Source organism: Trachypithecus francoisi, unplaced genomic scaffold (genome assembly GCF_009764315.1).
Source record: "Trachypithecus francoisi isolate TF-2019V2 unplaced genomic scaffold, Tfra_2.0 Lachesis_group0, whole genome shotgun sequence".
Classification (NCBI taxonomy): domain Eukaryota; kingdom Metazoa; phylum Chordata; class Mammalia; order Primates; family Cercopithecidae; genus Trachypithecus; species Trachypithecus francoisi.
Genome location: NW_022681453.1, coordinates 105,008,111 through 105,024,168, shown reverse-complemented (window position 1 = coordinate 105,024,168; position 16,058 = coordinate 105,008,111). Strand labels below are relative to the sequence as shown.

General features: G+C 34.9%; 1 pseudogene; it reads left to right on the top strand.

Annotated features, from left to right (window-relative positions):
- Positions 1-1,254: 1,254 nt before the first annotated feature.
- LOC117078408 lies at positions 1,255-2,409 on the top strand (annotated as a pseudogene).
- The last annotated feature ends 13,649 nt before the right edge of the window (positions 2,410-16,058 follow it).

The window sequence follows — 16,058 nt, the reverse complement described above, 5'->3', positions numbered from 1 at the left end:
TCAATGTGAATACATACTCTGTTACATCACAGATAGATATTTTTAACAAAATTACCTACAACAATAAAATTGCCACTTAACATTATAATTATCTATGTCTATTCTCTCTAGATAATACTACAAAATAACAACCCCCCCAAAAAACTGTATCAGTACTACAACTCAGCATTGTGATTTTCCTAAAGATTTTCATCACCTCTCACATCCATTTTCCCTTCTCTTTCCTACCTTCCTTTCTTTCTTCCTTCTTTCCCTCCTTCCTTTATTGAATGTATACTCCTTTCTTTCAAAATATGAGACAAGGGATGCAGTAAAGGAAAAGTGAAAAAGGACATTTTTACCTGCTAGAATTACTTTTCTGTCTTCTCTAGTTCTCATGCAATCTTCTCCCCACTTTGCACATTTTACGCGCATTACATTGGGTCCCGACTGGGTAATTCCCACTAGCATCGTATTGTGCAGACCTACTTAGGCTATTCATCATTATACACTGTGCCCTAAGAAAACAGATAATATGCTCATACTGTTCATCTCAAAACATTCTTGTGCCACTATATATTTCCTTGGTGGTCTGCTAGATGTCTAGTGAGTCCAAATAATTCACAAAGTGTTCATAGTAAAAAATGACTTATGATAAAAAATGTTTTTCTTGGTCATAAAATTGTATGACTTCAGAGAAACGGCTGCAGCAGTTAGAAGATGAAAGAAACTAGCTAGAAGCCAGTCTGGTGCCAGCAGCTTTATGTGCTATCACATAGCAGGACATTATTCTCAGTTTTGTGGGGCCAAAATTGAGATTACTAGTTCAACCAGAGATGGATAAGTTAACTGACCTATAGTATCACAATTTATGAGAGATTGATAAATGAATGAATATATAAACTTTTCAAGTTTATATTATATTATTATTACTATTATTATATATCACATATTACCACCATAAGATTTGAGTTACATAAAAGAACTATTTTATTGGCCACTGTATTCTTAGTGCCTAGACTAATGCCTGGCACATATATTAGGCCTCCAATGAATATCTGCTGTATCTATTCATAAAATAAAAAGATTATCCTATAATTTTCTCCTTAATTCCTATGTCGTCCTCCAGGCTATAAATTCTGTGAGGACAGAAACCATGTTATTTACCTATGTTGTGCTGAGTTCTAACACAATGGCTTGGCTAATCAATACCTAAATGCGCGTTTTTTTTTCTACGGAAAACTAGAGTTTAAATCATAGTAATGCTGCCCATGGATGCCGCCAAGGAAGCATCGTAAAAGTCTGTCTTCCCTGAAATCATGGCTATGTCAGTCAGAGTCAAAACAGCTACAGAAACTCTTCACTAGAAGGTTCAGCTTTAAAACAACCGATTGGAGTGGGAGGAGCCGTTTTGAGCAATGGGGAAGACTCAGGGACTGTGTGGTAATGAGAACTGCAAACACCAAGTGCTCCAGGGACTGTGGGTTTGTCCCATATGCCACTGTGGAGGAGGTGGATGCACCCATGAATGCAAAGCCACACAAGGTGGATGGAAGAGTTGTGCAACCAAAGAGAGCTGTCTCAAGAGAAGATTCTCAAAAACCACGTGGCCACTTAACTGCGAAAAAGATATTTGCTGGTGGCATTAAAGAAGACACTGAAGAACATTACCTAAGAGATTATTTTGAACAGTATGGAAGAATTGAAGTGACTGAAATCATGACGGACAGAGGCAGTGGCAAGAAAAGGAGCTTTGACTTTGTAACCATTGATGACCGTGATTCAGTGGATAAGACTGTCATCCAGAGATACCATACTGTGACTGGCCACAACTGTGAAGTTAGGAAAGCCCCGTCAGAGAAAGAGATGGGTAGTGCTTCATCCAGCCAAAGAGGTCGAAGTGGTTGTGGAAACTTTGGTGGTGGTCATGGAGGTGGTTTTGGTGGGAATGACAACTCTGGTCATGGAGGAAACTTTAGTGGTCATAGTGGCTTTAGTGGCAGCCGTGGTGGCAGTGAATATGGTGGCAGTGGGGATGGCTATAATGGATTTGGTAATGATTGTGGTTATGGAGGAGACAGTCCTGGTGAGTCTGGAGGAAGCAGAGGCTGTCGAAGTGGTGGACAGGGTTATGGAAACCAGGGCAGCGGTTATGGCAGGAGCGTCAGCTGTGACAGCTATAACAATGGAGGCAGAGGAAGCTTTGGTGGTGTTAGTGGAAGCAATTTCAGAGGTGGTGGAAGCTACAATGAATTTGGCAATTACAACAATCAGTCTTCAAATTTTGAACTCATGAAAGAAGGAAATTTTGGAGACAGAATCTCTGACCCATATTTTGGTGAAGGCCAATACTTTACCAAATCATGAAACCAAGGTGGCTATGATGGTTCCAGTAGCAGCAGTAGCTATGGAAGTAGCAGAAAATTTTAATTACTGCCAGGAAACAAAGATGAAACAAAGCTTAGCAGGAGAGGAGAACCAGAGAAGTGATAGGGAAGCTACAGGTTACAACAGATTTGTGAACTCAGCCAAGCATAGTGGAGGCAGAGCCTAGCTGCTACAAAGAAGACATGTTTTAGACAAATATTCATGTTTATGGGGAAAAATACTCGAGGATTATATTTGTGACTAATTATATAAAAGGTTATTTTAGTTCTCATTCTGTGGAAAGTCTAAAGTATTCCAACAAAGGGTTTTAATGTTTTTTTTTTTTTGCATCTATGCTGCTGATTGCCAAATGTAGTAGTCTGATCATGATGCCGAATAAATGTGTCTTTTTAAAATAAAAAAATAGTAATGAGAGTAATGATGGTGATGATGATGATGACACAATCAGGAAAAACAGATTATATGTGGTCATGTTAAAAGAGTCAGTTAACCATTACACAAACATTCATTGTCTACCATATGACAGGCACTGATCTGGGCACACTGGGAAAAATGCAGTAACTGTGAAAAGTCCATGTCCAACATAAATTATGTTCTGTAAGGAGAAGACAGTCAGTAAATACCAAGTCAATGCATAATTAAGACAATTTAGAATACTGAAATTTGTTATGAAGATTTCATGGCAGTGAGTGAGTATGAAGGTGGTTTTGATTAAGTGAATGACTGGACAGGCAGGGGAACATGGGAGGCAGCATTTTAGTTAACTCAGTAGGGATGGCCTCTGTGAAGATGGTACATTTGAGGAGAACAGCCAGGAGAACATCTGAGAGAAGGGCATTCCAAGTAGAAGAAGCAACAAACGTGAATGCCCTGAGATGAAGTAAAGACAAGTGTGACTAGAACACAGTTACTGAGGAGGAGAGCAGAAGTACAGGCAGATCAAGTTAGGCCATGTGGAAGGCTATGATAAAGCTTGTTGATTTTATGAAGCATAATGGAAAGTGGTTGGAAAGGCTTTAATCAAGAGAAGTAGAATATTCTACTTGATCTTTTGAAAGCATACGCTGGGTGCTTTGGGGAGAACAGACTGATGGGGGAAGGATTAGAAGCAAAATGATCAATTTCAAGCTTGCTGCAGGTTTTTGAGTGAAAGATAGGTGGCTTAGACTAATAACAGACATGGTAAGAAGTGGGAGGATTTGTGATAGAAATTTGTATGTTGAGAAAACAGGAATGGCTGATGGGGTTAATGTTGGGTGTGGAGAAAAGTTGTCAGGAAATGTATGCCATTGCTATGTAACGGTTAAGGAGGGATTGAGATGGTTGGAAAACCATCTTAATTGTTCAATTTTGGCCGTGTTGAGTTGAAAGTATCATTACAAATCAAAGCAGATTTATCAAGAAGATAGCTTTGGTGTTCAGAGAAAAGTGCCTTGTTGAAAAATACAAATTTAAGATTTACTCATATATATATGTTATCAAAATCATGTGATTGACTAGTAGCGCCTAGTGAGGGGAAATGATTCAGAACATTGTCACATTTAAAAGTCTGATATAGAAAGAGAATCCAAGAAAGGAGATTGAGAAGAAGCAGTGGTGATGTAGAAGAAAAACTATGATGCCATAGAAATCTAAAGTAGAAAGTGTTTCAAGTAGGAAAGAGGGCTAAATGCTGTTGAGAATTTGGTAAGATGAAGACAAAATAGATGTCGATGCAAACTATTTTACTGCAGTAGAAGCATAAATGTCTTGGAGTCTTTAGAGGTGAAAATGGCAGACATGGTTGTACAAACCATATTTGAAGAAGTATTACTGGGTAGTAATTAATGTAGGAGAATGATGCAGTAGCTGGTAAAACAAGGCGATGGGAGATTTTTTAAAAAATGATTTGATACATTAAACCTGGTTTTATTCTGATGGAATGACTCAGTAAATGGCAGGAACTGAAGAAGCAGGAGAGATAAACAAAAGTGTAATAGCTACATCTTTGAGAAGGCAAAACTTCTTGGCACCAGGTCTTCAGTGGCAGAGTGGCCAATTAAAATTCCTTTATTATTTCAATGGGAAGTACAGGGTATTTAAGTACATATGTAGGTGAGATGGTAAAATTGATAAAGGACAGATTTTTTTCTTTAGTAGCAGTTATTTTTATACATGAAATATTTGGTAAAGTCATCATCAAAGAGTGAAGAGTCTTTAGGAAATGTTGGAGAAAGAAGAGGAGATTTGAAATTGTATTAGAAAAAAACTGATATTATGACAGGAATATAAAGAGATTGCTTAGAAGTTTTGAATACCTTTTGAAGTTTGTCTTAATATTTAAGAAAATCCATTCAGTATATTTATGTCACTTTTTTTTTTAAGCAATATTCAGCTTTTCAGCTGTAGCCAAGAAGTCCATAAACATTTAATTATAGTAAGGGCTGAGATTCGCTAGGAAAGTCAAAGAGTGAGAGAGAGAGAAAGAGAGAGCTAAATGCTGAGTCATTAATGGAAAAGATAGGCAAGATTTATATCAAAGGGTATGAATTTGAATTTTTGAGAGTACAAGTGAAAAATTCAGCACTGAAGCAGTAATAAGTAATAAGTGCTATTCTGTCGCCTTGAGTGTCTGAGCTGTGTGAGGGGTGTGTGTGTGTGTGTGTGTGTGTGCATTTCTGTTAATAGCCATTACCTGAAAGGGCTGTAGAAGAAAGTGTTCACAAGACATGGCAAGAGACGGCAAGTGTCAGTTGGAAGCACGAAGGTAAAAAGAAGTTTTTTAAATATTTAAATATATAGAGTGGCTATTGATGATTGGGTGTAAGTTTTTAGTGGCATAGAAAAATATTTAAAAATGTAGAAGGGGAATGGAAAATGAGGTCAGAAGAATAAATATGAGCAAAGCACAGATACAATCATCTTTTGAAGATGGGCCATCTGATGGTGACTAAAATGGACTAGGCTGTGACAGAGCAGGACTTCTGAAGTCGTGCTTCTACAAATAGGATTCAAACAGTCTCAATATCTTCAGCTGATCGAAAGGGGCTGGTGGTGTACCTTGAGCCTGGCATGATATAATTTGTTTCTATTTAATATTAATGCTTATTGTAACTCCTCTTATTATTATCTATTTCTAATAAACATACACTTACAGCCCTACCTCTGAGCCTCATATGTAAAGAAGACCACCGAGATAAATGTAGTGTCTAGTTTAGTTAAAACAGATATTAAAGGCCACAGAATAAACAGCTGAATTAGTCAAGGGTGCCTTTAACTGAGTAATAACAATAAAATTGTGTGCAACACAAAACGTAACATATTTTAAAACATATAGGCATCTTTTTGCCTATTTTACATTTTATGCAAAAATTACTTTCACATATTGTTTATGAGAAACTTTTTTTTTTTTTTTTTTTTTGAGACAGAGTCTCGCTCTGTCGCCCAGGCTGGAGTGCAGTGGCCGGATCTCAGCTCACTGCAAGCTCTGCCTCCCGGGTTCACATCATTCTCCTGCCTCAGCCTCCCGGGTAGCTGGAACTACAGGTGCCCGCCACCTCGCCCGGCTAGCTTTTTTTGTATTTTTTAGTAGAGACGGGGTTTCACCATGTTAGCCAGGATGGTCTCGATCTCCTGACCTCGTGATCCACCCGTCTCGGCCTCCCAGAGTGCTGGGATTACAGGCTTGAGCCACCGCGCCCGGCCAGAAACTATTTTTAAAAACTTATGCTGAGACTTCTATCTTCATATTTTCATAAATATTGTTTATTATTTTACAGTAGAACTATAGCTAAAATTTAATCATTATTATAGCGTTAATAAAAGAGCATAACTGAAATCTATTTTAACTATAAATGATAATTCTCTAATAAATGTTAAATTTCAATGTCATGGAAGAAAACTTATCATTGTTTATTACATGAAGAATTTAAATTTTACTGATGCCACAATTTCCCTGCTAATTCATTGTTTTCTTAATAGCACATAATTGTTTGAATAAAATTTGATGTCTCCTCATAAAAGAAAAGGGATTGTGAAGGAGCACATATTCCAATTCAACTAAAAAGTGTAGTTAAATTATAAAGAAATTTGAAAATAACATTAATGTACATTAATGTACTCCATTAATCACTCCATTATACATTCCAATATAAAGAAACATATATGGAGAAAGTATACATCAAAATGATCATCAATTATGATAATGTAAAAGTATTCATTGTCCTGTGATTTAATAATTTTTTAAATACCAATTAGAAGACATATGAAAATAGTGAAGTCTTAAACTCTACATAATGCTACTGTCTTGCTTTCAAGAGAGCATTACTGAATAGCTACATATAAATTCTGACAAGAGAATGTCCATTTCAAATGCACCACTTTCAGTCAGCTATTGAAGACTATTTCGACCTTTCCATTCTTTGTGGTCTTTCACTCATTTAGGTAATTATTGAGCATATGCCATGTATGTATGATTATAAATTACAATAAGCTCAAAAGACAAAGTGAAGATTGAAATTAGAGACTATCATAGAAATACCTAATCCACTTTTGGAACTCGGAATCAATTTCTTTGAATAAGTGACATTATGCAAAATCTACAGAATGTAGAACAATTGTGCAGAAAAATATGAGAAAATAGCATTTTGTTATAGAGATAATGTGCCAAAGATGATAATCAGTTAATTTATCAACCTGAATTCTGAAGACAGTCTGATTTTTATAAAATTAAATATATATGTGTATATATAGATATGTAATATATATATACTAGATTTTTCCAGTATGTTGAAAAAAATGCTTACCTATAGCTGGGTGATTCTGAAAAACTCTAATCTGATGATTGACAAATAATTCAAAACTACGTTTGACTACTTTCAAATATTTTAAGGCTTTGATATCTTTCTTAATAAGACATAAACCCAACCTTGTGTATTCTAATGATGTAAAATTTTAATTATTCCTACAGAAAAGTATTCAAAGCTGAACGTTTAAAGTGCTTTTTCTTTCACTTCTGTGGCCTATTATCTTTTACTGTGTACACAAACATTAAAGCATAGGCAGTTTTATGTACTAATAGTTCTATAGCTTGTTAAGAACAAATATATGCTTTGACTTAGTGCTTTTTCTATGTTTCTCTTTCTTCTACAATTAGGGATTTTTTTTGTTTGCTTGGTTAAATGGGTGCTAGCAGAGCATAGTGGCTTGTTTTTTGATTTAAAGAAAATCTTTAATCCAACCAATACCGACAATCCACAATCTAATCTGATTCATTAGTGTTTCTAGCTCTTGATTTCTCAGGGGAACCAACATTCCTTTTAGCACGCTTCTGCCACACTTTCCAGTTACATCAGGTGCTATGTGAATATAATGGACTTACTTCATTTACACTTTTCCATTATTGCAAAAAAGAAGTGATTTTCTAAATGGTCTCTAATGACCTGAATGAGCTAATTCAGCTTCCCAAAATGCCTAACTTTAACTGAGGAACAATCTATGTAAGGTTGAATTACCATTATGTCTAGCTGTAATTATTACACTGAGAAATCTTTGATCCTTAAAGTGTGGAGCCCAGAAGTATCTGTCTTAGTTGAAAGTTAGTTCATAATACAAACACCAGTCAGACCCACCATATTTTTTAGCTATACTCTTAAACATTTATGATCTTCTTCATACATGAAATTGCATAAACACAAAAATAACCAATTATTGTAATTATCCATCAAATTAATGTTGTCACAATTGTTTTGTTCATGTAAATCAGAAAGAATGAATCATACCTGCTATTTGATAGCATAACAGAGTGACCAAAGTCAATAATTGTACGTTTCAAAATAACTTAGAGTGTAACTGGGTTGTTTGTAACTCAAAGAATAAATACTTGAGGGAATACATACCCCATTTTCCATGAGGCACTTATTTCACCTTTCATATCTGTGTCAAAACATCTCAAGTACCCCGTAAATATATACACTTACTATGTAACCACAACAATTAAAAAATAAAAGAAATATAAAAAGTTTAATGTAATGAACAGACACAAAATGCTTAGTGCAAAGAATAACACCTTGCATTTAGGTAAAATGGAGCAATACAAATAGTAAATTAGGAAATTTACAATTTAGGTGCCAAATTCTATTTTTGCCTATAAAATTATATTTCCTAATACAAACTATTTAGATAATACTTCACTTTTTTTGTTTTTTGTTTCCCTACATAAATTATATGAGAGTGTTTTATCCTGAAACAGAAGTTCTGAAGCTTCTGAGATGATGTGGCAAGTCATTGTAACACTCTTGGGTGCTAAGGCTATATTCTCATTTTGCTTGGCGTAAGGAGGTAAGGACAGCTCTGACAGCGTTATGTAGTGAAAACAAATGTGAACGAGTTTGATGCTCTTATTTTAGCACAAACAACCTCTTTAATTCCTCAGTTTTGACCTTAGAAATACTCATATTAGCAAGTTGTACCTCATGAAACACATTTTTCTATGAGTCAATAAAATGAATGTGGTGGTTAAACTTCTATGTTAACTTGAATGGGTTCAGGGGTACCCAGAAAATTGATGAGACCTTATTACTGTGATAAATATATGAGTGCAGATATCTACTCACGATAGCAAATATATGGAATCAAACTATATGATTTGATATATATAATATTTTACATATATAGTTATATATAAATTTGCTATACATGTAATATAGATGCATGTTACATATGTACATACACAATTAAATACTATACAGTTATTTTTAAGAAATTAAATCATGTCTTTTGCAGCAACGTGGATAGAACTGGAGGCCGTTATCTTAAATGGAACAGCTCAGAAACAGCAAGTCAAATACCACATATAAGTTGGGGCTAAATAATGTGTAAACATGAACGTAGTGTGGAATAATAGTCTTGATGACTTGGAAGGGTGGGAGCAATGAGAAATGACTTAATGGGTACAATGTACATTATTCAGGTGATGGTTACACTAAAAGCCCAGACTTATGACTATCCAATATATCCATGTAACAAGACCACATTTGCACCCCTTCAATTTATACATCAACAATAAAACATTATTTCTGTTATGTTTGTGAGGATATTTCCAGAAGGGATTAGTATTTTAATCAGTAGACTGAGTAAGAATGTTTTTTCTTCCACCACCACTACCAATGTGGGCAGACATTATTCAAAATGTGTGGAAAACTGAATAGAACAAAAAAGGAGAGGGAAGGGTAGATTTTTTTTCTCTCTTCTTGGCTAGGACACATCCCTTTTCTGCTTCCTTTGGACACCGAAGCTCCTGTTTCTTGGGCCTTTGGATTCAGAACTTATCTCATCGCTTCTCCTGGTTCTCAGTCCTTCTGCCTAAGACTGAGTTGCCTACACCATTATTGGGTCCCGTGATTCTTTTGGACTCAAGACTCAGTTAAGTAGGACCCAATTTAGGAAATTTTAAACTATGCTAGTCTTTGTCCTACAAGGATCGTGTTTTTGCAGGTAAGTGGTGTCATCTGATTGCATATGTAAGCACCACTTCTGATTGCAGAGATTAGAGATGGTGATGGTTGACCTGGGAATTAGTGAAAAGGAAACAGCAGTAGTGCATAGGAGAGGTGATCATAGTTTGGACTTGAATGCTATTTGGAGAAATGCTGAGGAGGTGATAAACTTGAGACATATTGTAGCAAATAAAATGAATAAAATTTAGTGCTAGAATTTCTTTGGCAGTTGAAAGAAATGGAATGTTCAAAGATTTGTCTTGTATATTGGATAACTTTTGAGGGGAAAAGGTGTTAGGCAAGCAAGGGACAGTCAGGAAAATACAAATTTTGTTTTATACACATTAAGCTTTAGGCACTTTTAAAATGTTAACATAGATACACACATGGAATTGAAAGAAAATGTTTGGCCCGTGTATATAAATAAGTGAGTAATTTGTATAAAGATGATACTATACAATATGGATGAAGGTAAGATCTAATCAAAAGGGAAAAGAAAGTAGATGAATGTCTAGTACCTGATCTTGGGGAACTTTACCTTAAAAATAATTGATGGGCCAGGTGGGGTGGCTCTCACCTGTAATCCTAGCACTTTGGGAGGCTGAGGTGGGAGGATCACCTGAGGTCAGGAGTTTGAGATCAGCCTGACCCACAAGCTGAAACCCCATCTCTACTAAAAATACAAAATTAGCCGGCTGAGGTGGTACACGCCTGTAATCCCAGCTACTCCGGAAGCTGAGGCAGGAGAATTGCTTGAACCCAGGAGGCAGAGGTTGCAGTGAGCCGAGATCACGCCATTGCACTCCAGCCTGGGCAACAAGAGCGAAACTGCATCCCAAAAGGAAAAAAAAAAAAATTGGTGGAAAATAATAAATTGAGCAAATACAATAGAGAGATAAGACACTAAAGCAAAATAGCTTCACAAACAACAAACAACCATAGACAAAACCAAAATAACAACAAAGAGGGTACTATAGTTTCATAAAAATAAAATGAAAGAACATTGCTGGAAAGAAAGAGTGATTAACAGAATTGAATAATGCTTTGAGATTATGCAAGAAAAATGTGGAAAAATCCTAACTGAATTAAGAAATATAGAGATATTGAGTTATTAACAAAGCAATCTTATATATCTTAATCTTTGTGTCTGCCTAAAATTCATAATTTGAAATTCTAAACCCCAATTTGATGGTATTAAGAAGTAGGGCCTATTGAGAGGTAATTAGGACATGAGGGTAGAGCCTTCCTGAATTGGATTAGTACCTCTATAAAATAGGCCTAAAGTAGCTCACCTATTCCTTCCACCATGGGAGGACACAGTGAGAAAGCATCATTTAATGAATCAGAATGGGAACCTTTCCCAGACACAAAATCTGTCAGCACTTGATCTGAAGACCACCTAGCCTTTAGAACTTTGAGAAATAAATATCTGTAGTTTGTGAGCTCCCCAACTTATGGTATATCATGATAGCAGTCAAAATGGATTAAGATACAACCAAAAGTTTTTTTGGTGATGTGGTAGTTTTATGTGCAAATGTGGCCAGACTAGTACCTTCTTATTTAATGAAACACTAATGTAGTTGTTGCTGTGAAGGTATTTTGTAGATGTCATTAATACCCCATTAGCTGACTCTTAATAAAGGAAATTGTTCTCAATCATGTGGATGAACCTCAACAAATCAGTTAAAAGACCCACTTGAAGGCAAACACTGAGGTTTTCCTGAGGAAGAAGAAATTCTGCCTGAAAACTGCAGCATTAACCTTTTCTCAAAAGTTCCATGGCTACTGGCCTAGCCTCAAAACTTTGGGCTTACTAGCCCTAACTTTTTCTCTCTCACTTTCTCTCTCTCTGTGTGTATATATACATATACATATACATATTTACATACATATACATACATATACATATGTGTGTACATATATATACACACAGAGAGATTGTATGTATACAGTCATGTGCTATATAAGGGACATTTCCTTGAGTAATGAATGACATATATGCTGGTGGTATCAAGGGATTTTAATGGAGTGGAAGAGTTCCTGTCACCTTCTGATATCATAGCTGTCATAAATTTGTAGTGCAACACATTACTCATGTTTGTGATGAGGCTGGTGTAAACAACCTAATGTGCTGTCAGTCGTTTAAAAGTCTAGCACATATAATTGGGTACAGTACACAATCCTTGATAATTGTAATAAACTATTATCTAACTGGTTTATGTATTTATTATACTATACTTTTTATAGTTAGTTTAGAGTGTACTTCTACGTACAGAAGCAAAGTTACCTGTAAATGCGCTTTGGGCAGGTCTTTGGGAGGTATTCCTGAAGAAGGTGTTGTTATTATAAGAGGTGATAGCTCCATGGGTCTCACTGCTCCTGAAAACCTCCCCGTGGGACACGATGTTGAGGTGAAGGACAGTGATACTGACGATCCAGATTTCGTGTAGGCCTAGGCTGCTGTGTGGGTTTACGTTTTGGTTTTTAACAACAAAATATCTTTTAAAAACTGTCATGATTGTAAAAGTAGAAAAAAGCTTGTGGAATAAAGATATAGTGAAAGATAATATTTTTGCACAGCTGTACATTGTGTTTGTGTTTGAAATCATGATATTATATTTCAAAAAGTTAAAAAAATGAACATTTCTAAAATAAAAAAGTGGCAGCTAAGATGAATTTATCATATAAAAAATAAATTAAAAAAATACACCTAGGGTAGCCTAAGTGTGCAGTGTTTATATGGTCTGCAGTGGTATATGGTAATGACCTAGGCCTTCACATTCACTCACCACTCACTTACTGACTTACCCAGAGCAACTTTCAGTCCTGAAGGCTCCATTCATGGTAAGTGCTGAATATGGGTGTATCATTTTTTTAGTCTATTGCAATTTATTTTCACTGTACCTTTTCTATGCTTAGGTTTAGATACACATGTTTAGATACACAAATCCTTGCCACTGTGTTACAATTGCCTACAGCATTCGGTGCAATTACATGCTGTACAAATTTGTAGCCTATGAGCAATAGGCTACACCATATAACCTAGATGTATAGCATGTTATACTATTTAGAGTTGTGTAAATACACTGTGAATTTTACACAATGACAACATGACCTGAGGACTCATTGTTCAGAATCTACTTCTGTTAAGTAACACATGACTGTATGTGTGTATACACACACACACACATACACACACACACACACGGAGAAAGAGAGAGAGAGATGGATCAGTGATGAGATCTAGGTACTTTGAGTGGAAGCCAGACTGGAGTGAGAGAAAGCAAGAATATGTAGAATATTCCCTTGGAATTTGGTTCTGAAGGGCAAGAAAAGCTGCGTGATAGCTGGATAGAAAACAGAATTAATGCTAATTGAAAGGTTGCAATAGAAAGGAAAAGGTTGAATACACACAATACAGAAAAAAATTGATAATATTTTTGATGCAAGAAGGTTGTGTGGATAGTAGTTTTTGTTCTTAAATGATGATTGTGAAAACTTAGATCTAGGAATATTGATTCTAGTTGTAATAACTAGAATCTGTGTGTATCCAGTCTGATGGTGGTTTGAGTTTCTTTTATGAAGTAGCCTGTGAAAATATCCATTTAAAGTGAGGACATGTAATGTTGGAAAGAGGAAATTACAGGTCTGAGAATAAGAGAAAATTTAGAATATGAATTTAGGTCGGATTTCAAGCATAAATGTGGCTATGTATGTCAGTATTTTCCCTCTTTTTATGAAGTTTCTTTAAAACAAAAACAACAATAATCATAATAAGAGAAAGAACTTACAAAGTCAGTTCCCTTTCATTAAATAGGAAACAGATTAATCTCGAGATTCCAAGTTATGTGAAAAATCCCACAAAATATATGTTATTTGGCAAAAGCTATATAAGAGAACACAGAGAGGTGTAAATAATAGCAGCAGGGACTGGAGGGGGGCATTATTACAGAAAATAACAGAAAAAATATATTTTCTAAATGTACATTTCTTTCTTCAAAAACAAATATGAGAACTGGGGTGAGTGGAAATGACAGAGGAAGCTCTTCTGAGAGTGATTTTGCTCAGAACACGGATCTGTGCAATGAGACACAAAAATCTGTCGGTCTCTATGGCACCAGAGGTAGTGTGAGTCTTTGATATATAAAAGTTTCCCTGCCTAGTAGATTACTAGAACACTTCCTATATAAAGGAAATGAATAAAAATAGCTTGACCAGGGATATTTAACATATATCATGTTAAAATAATATAATAAAGGAAATTAAATAAAATTAAAAGAAACATAAGTGAAACTAAAAGAAGATAAAGAACATACAAATGAACCAACAGATAAAGTGTCCAGAAAAAAATACTGCTGGAGATAAAACACAAATTTTGTTCATTATTTTCTCATGAGGTAACACAAATAGTAAACAAACCACTTTGATCAAAAAGGCAACAACACAGACATTTAAAGAATCAGGGACAGGAGGATATGAAAGATGGAGGTGACAGAATGGGAATAGAGAGGGAATTGAGAACAAACAGGAAAAATTAACCGCAGCATCAAAGCAATGAAGACAAACTTGGAAGGAGCACAGGGATAAAGATTCCGCAGAAAACACAGTGGTACACATAGTGAGTACAAAACTGAAAAAGAAGCTCAAGGAAAGGGAAATTTTAAAAAGCATGAGTTAAAAAAAGAGAATAAACGATAGATTTAGAAGGTAGAAAACATATATAGCATAGGTATAATTGGAGACTATGAAGACCTGAGCCAAAACAGTGGAGTAGAACAGAATTTAAAAATGTTTGATAGTAATAAATAAGTACAATTAGAAATAAATCTACATAGTAAAGGGGAAGACCATATGGCTAAAAAAAGATATCACGTTTCTTTGAGGGAGGTAAATTAATTCAATTGGGGCTTATATATTTTTGTCCACAACATTTAGGGTTAGAAGAAGGTGAAACAACATGGAAGAGATATCCTCAGTGAAATAAAATAATATCATCATGAACTTTACATTTATCCAAACCTTCATCTAATATTTTCAAAGAAAAAATTTTAAAAAGTATATAGGAATTTATCCATATGACATTCATATACCAAATGAGATATTGTCAAGTTTATTTAGTTCATTGTTTGTAATACACTAAGATTGGAAACAACCTAAATATATAAATTCTGTATATCCAAATAATGATAAAATCATAGGAGGTATTTTTTATGTGCTGTTAAACATCTCCAAAATACATTATTAAATTATAAAGGAAAAAGGTATAGATAATGTTATATAGTTGTTCCTTGATATTTTTGAGAGTTTGGTTCCAGGATCCTCATGACACTAGAATTCCCAGATGCTCAAGTCCCTTATAAAAAATGATTTGATATTTGCATATAACTAGGCAAATCCTCCTATATGTTTTACATTATCTCTAGAATACTTGTAACACCTAATAAAATGTCAATGATATGTAAATTGTTGTTATACTGTATTGTTTAGGGGATAATAACAAGGTTAAAAAAAGTGTGCCTATGTCCAGTAGAGATGTAATTATCCATTTTTATTTTCCAAATTTTTTAATCCACAGTTGTTTGGATCCATGAATGCAGAGCCCAAGGATACAGTGGTAGAAGTAAAAATAAAATACTGGAAAAGTAAGGAATTAGTTTTTGCATTTACATATATTAAAATGTTATAGAAAGCACATAAACACCACTAACAGTAATTATGTTGAGGGCAAGGTATGGCAAATGGAAGATGGACAAGACACTAGAAGAAAGATTTTTACATTGTCCCTTGTTTGGTATTTTTCAGTTTCTGAATCACTGGAAAGAATTATATTTAAAAAGGAAATGAAAAAAATGTAATTTTAAAAAGAAAGCATTGATATAGTAGGTGAACTAACTGAACAAATACTCCTAAACTCAAACTAGTTTTTTTCTAAGAAGATTTTGAGAAGTCAGCTTAGAAAAATGTCATATTTGCAACATGATTTTCCCTAACATTGGTTATATCATAAGAAATAAAGAATCCAAATCAACCTGCGATCCTGCCCAGCTATGTGGCTGTAACATATGGCAAAGTTAATGTCACTAGTTCTGTTTCGACTAAAATCAAAACATGTGACAATCCTAGTGAATTATTTAGAAAACAATAACAAAATGTACACGATCATTAGTTAAAGTCATTGTTGTGTATGTGTCTGAGTTGTTACATCTTTGTCATCTT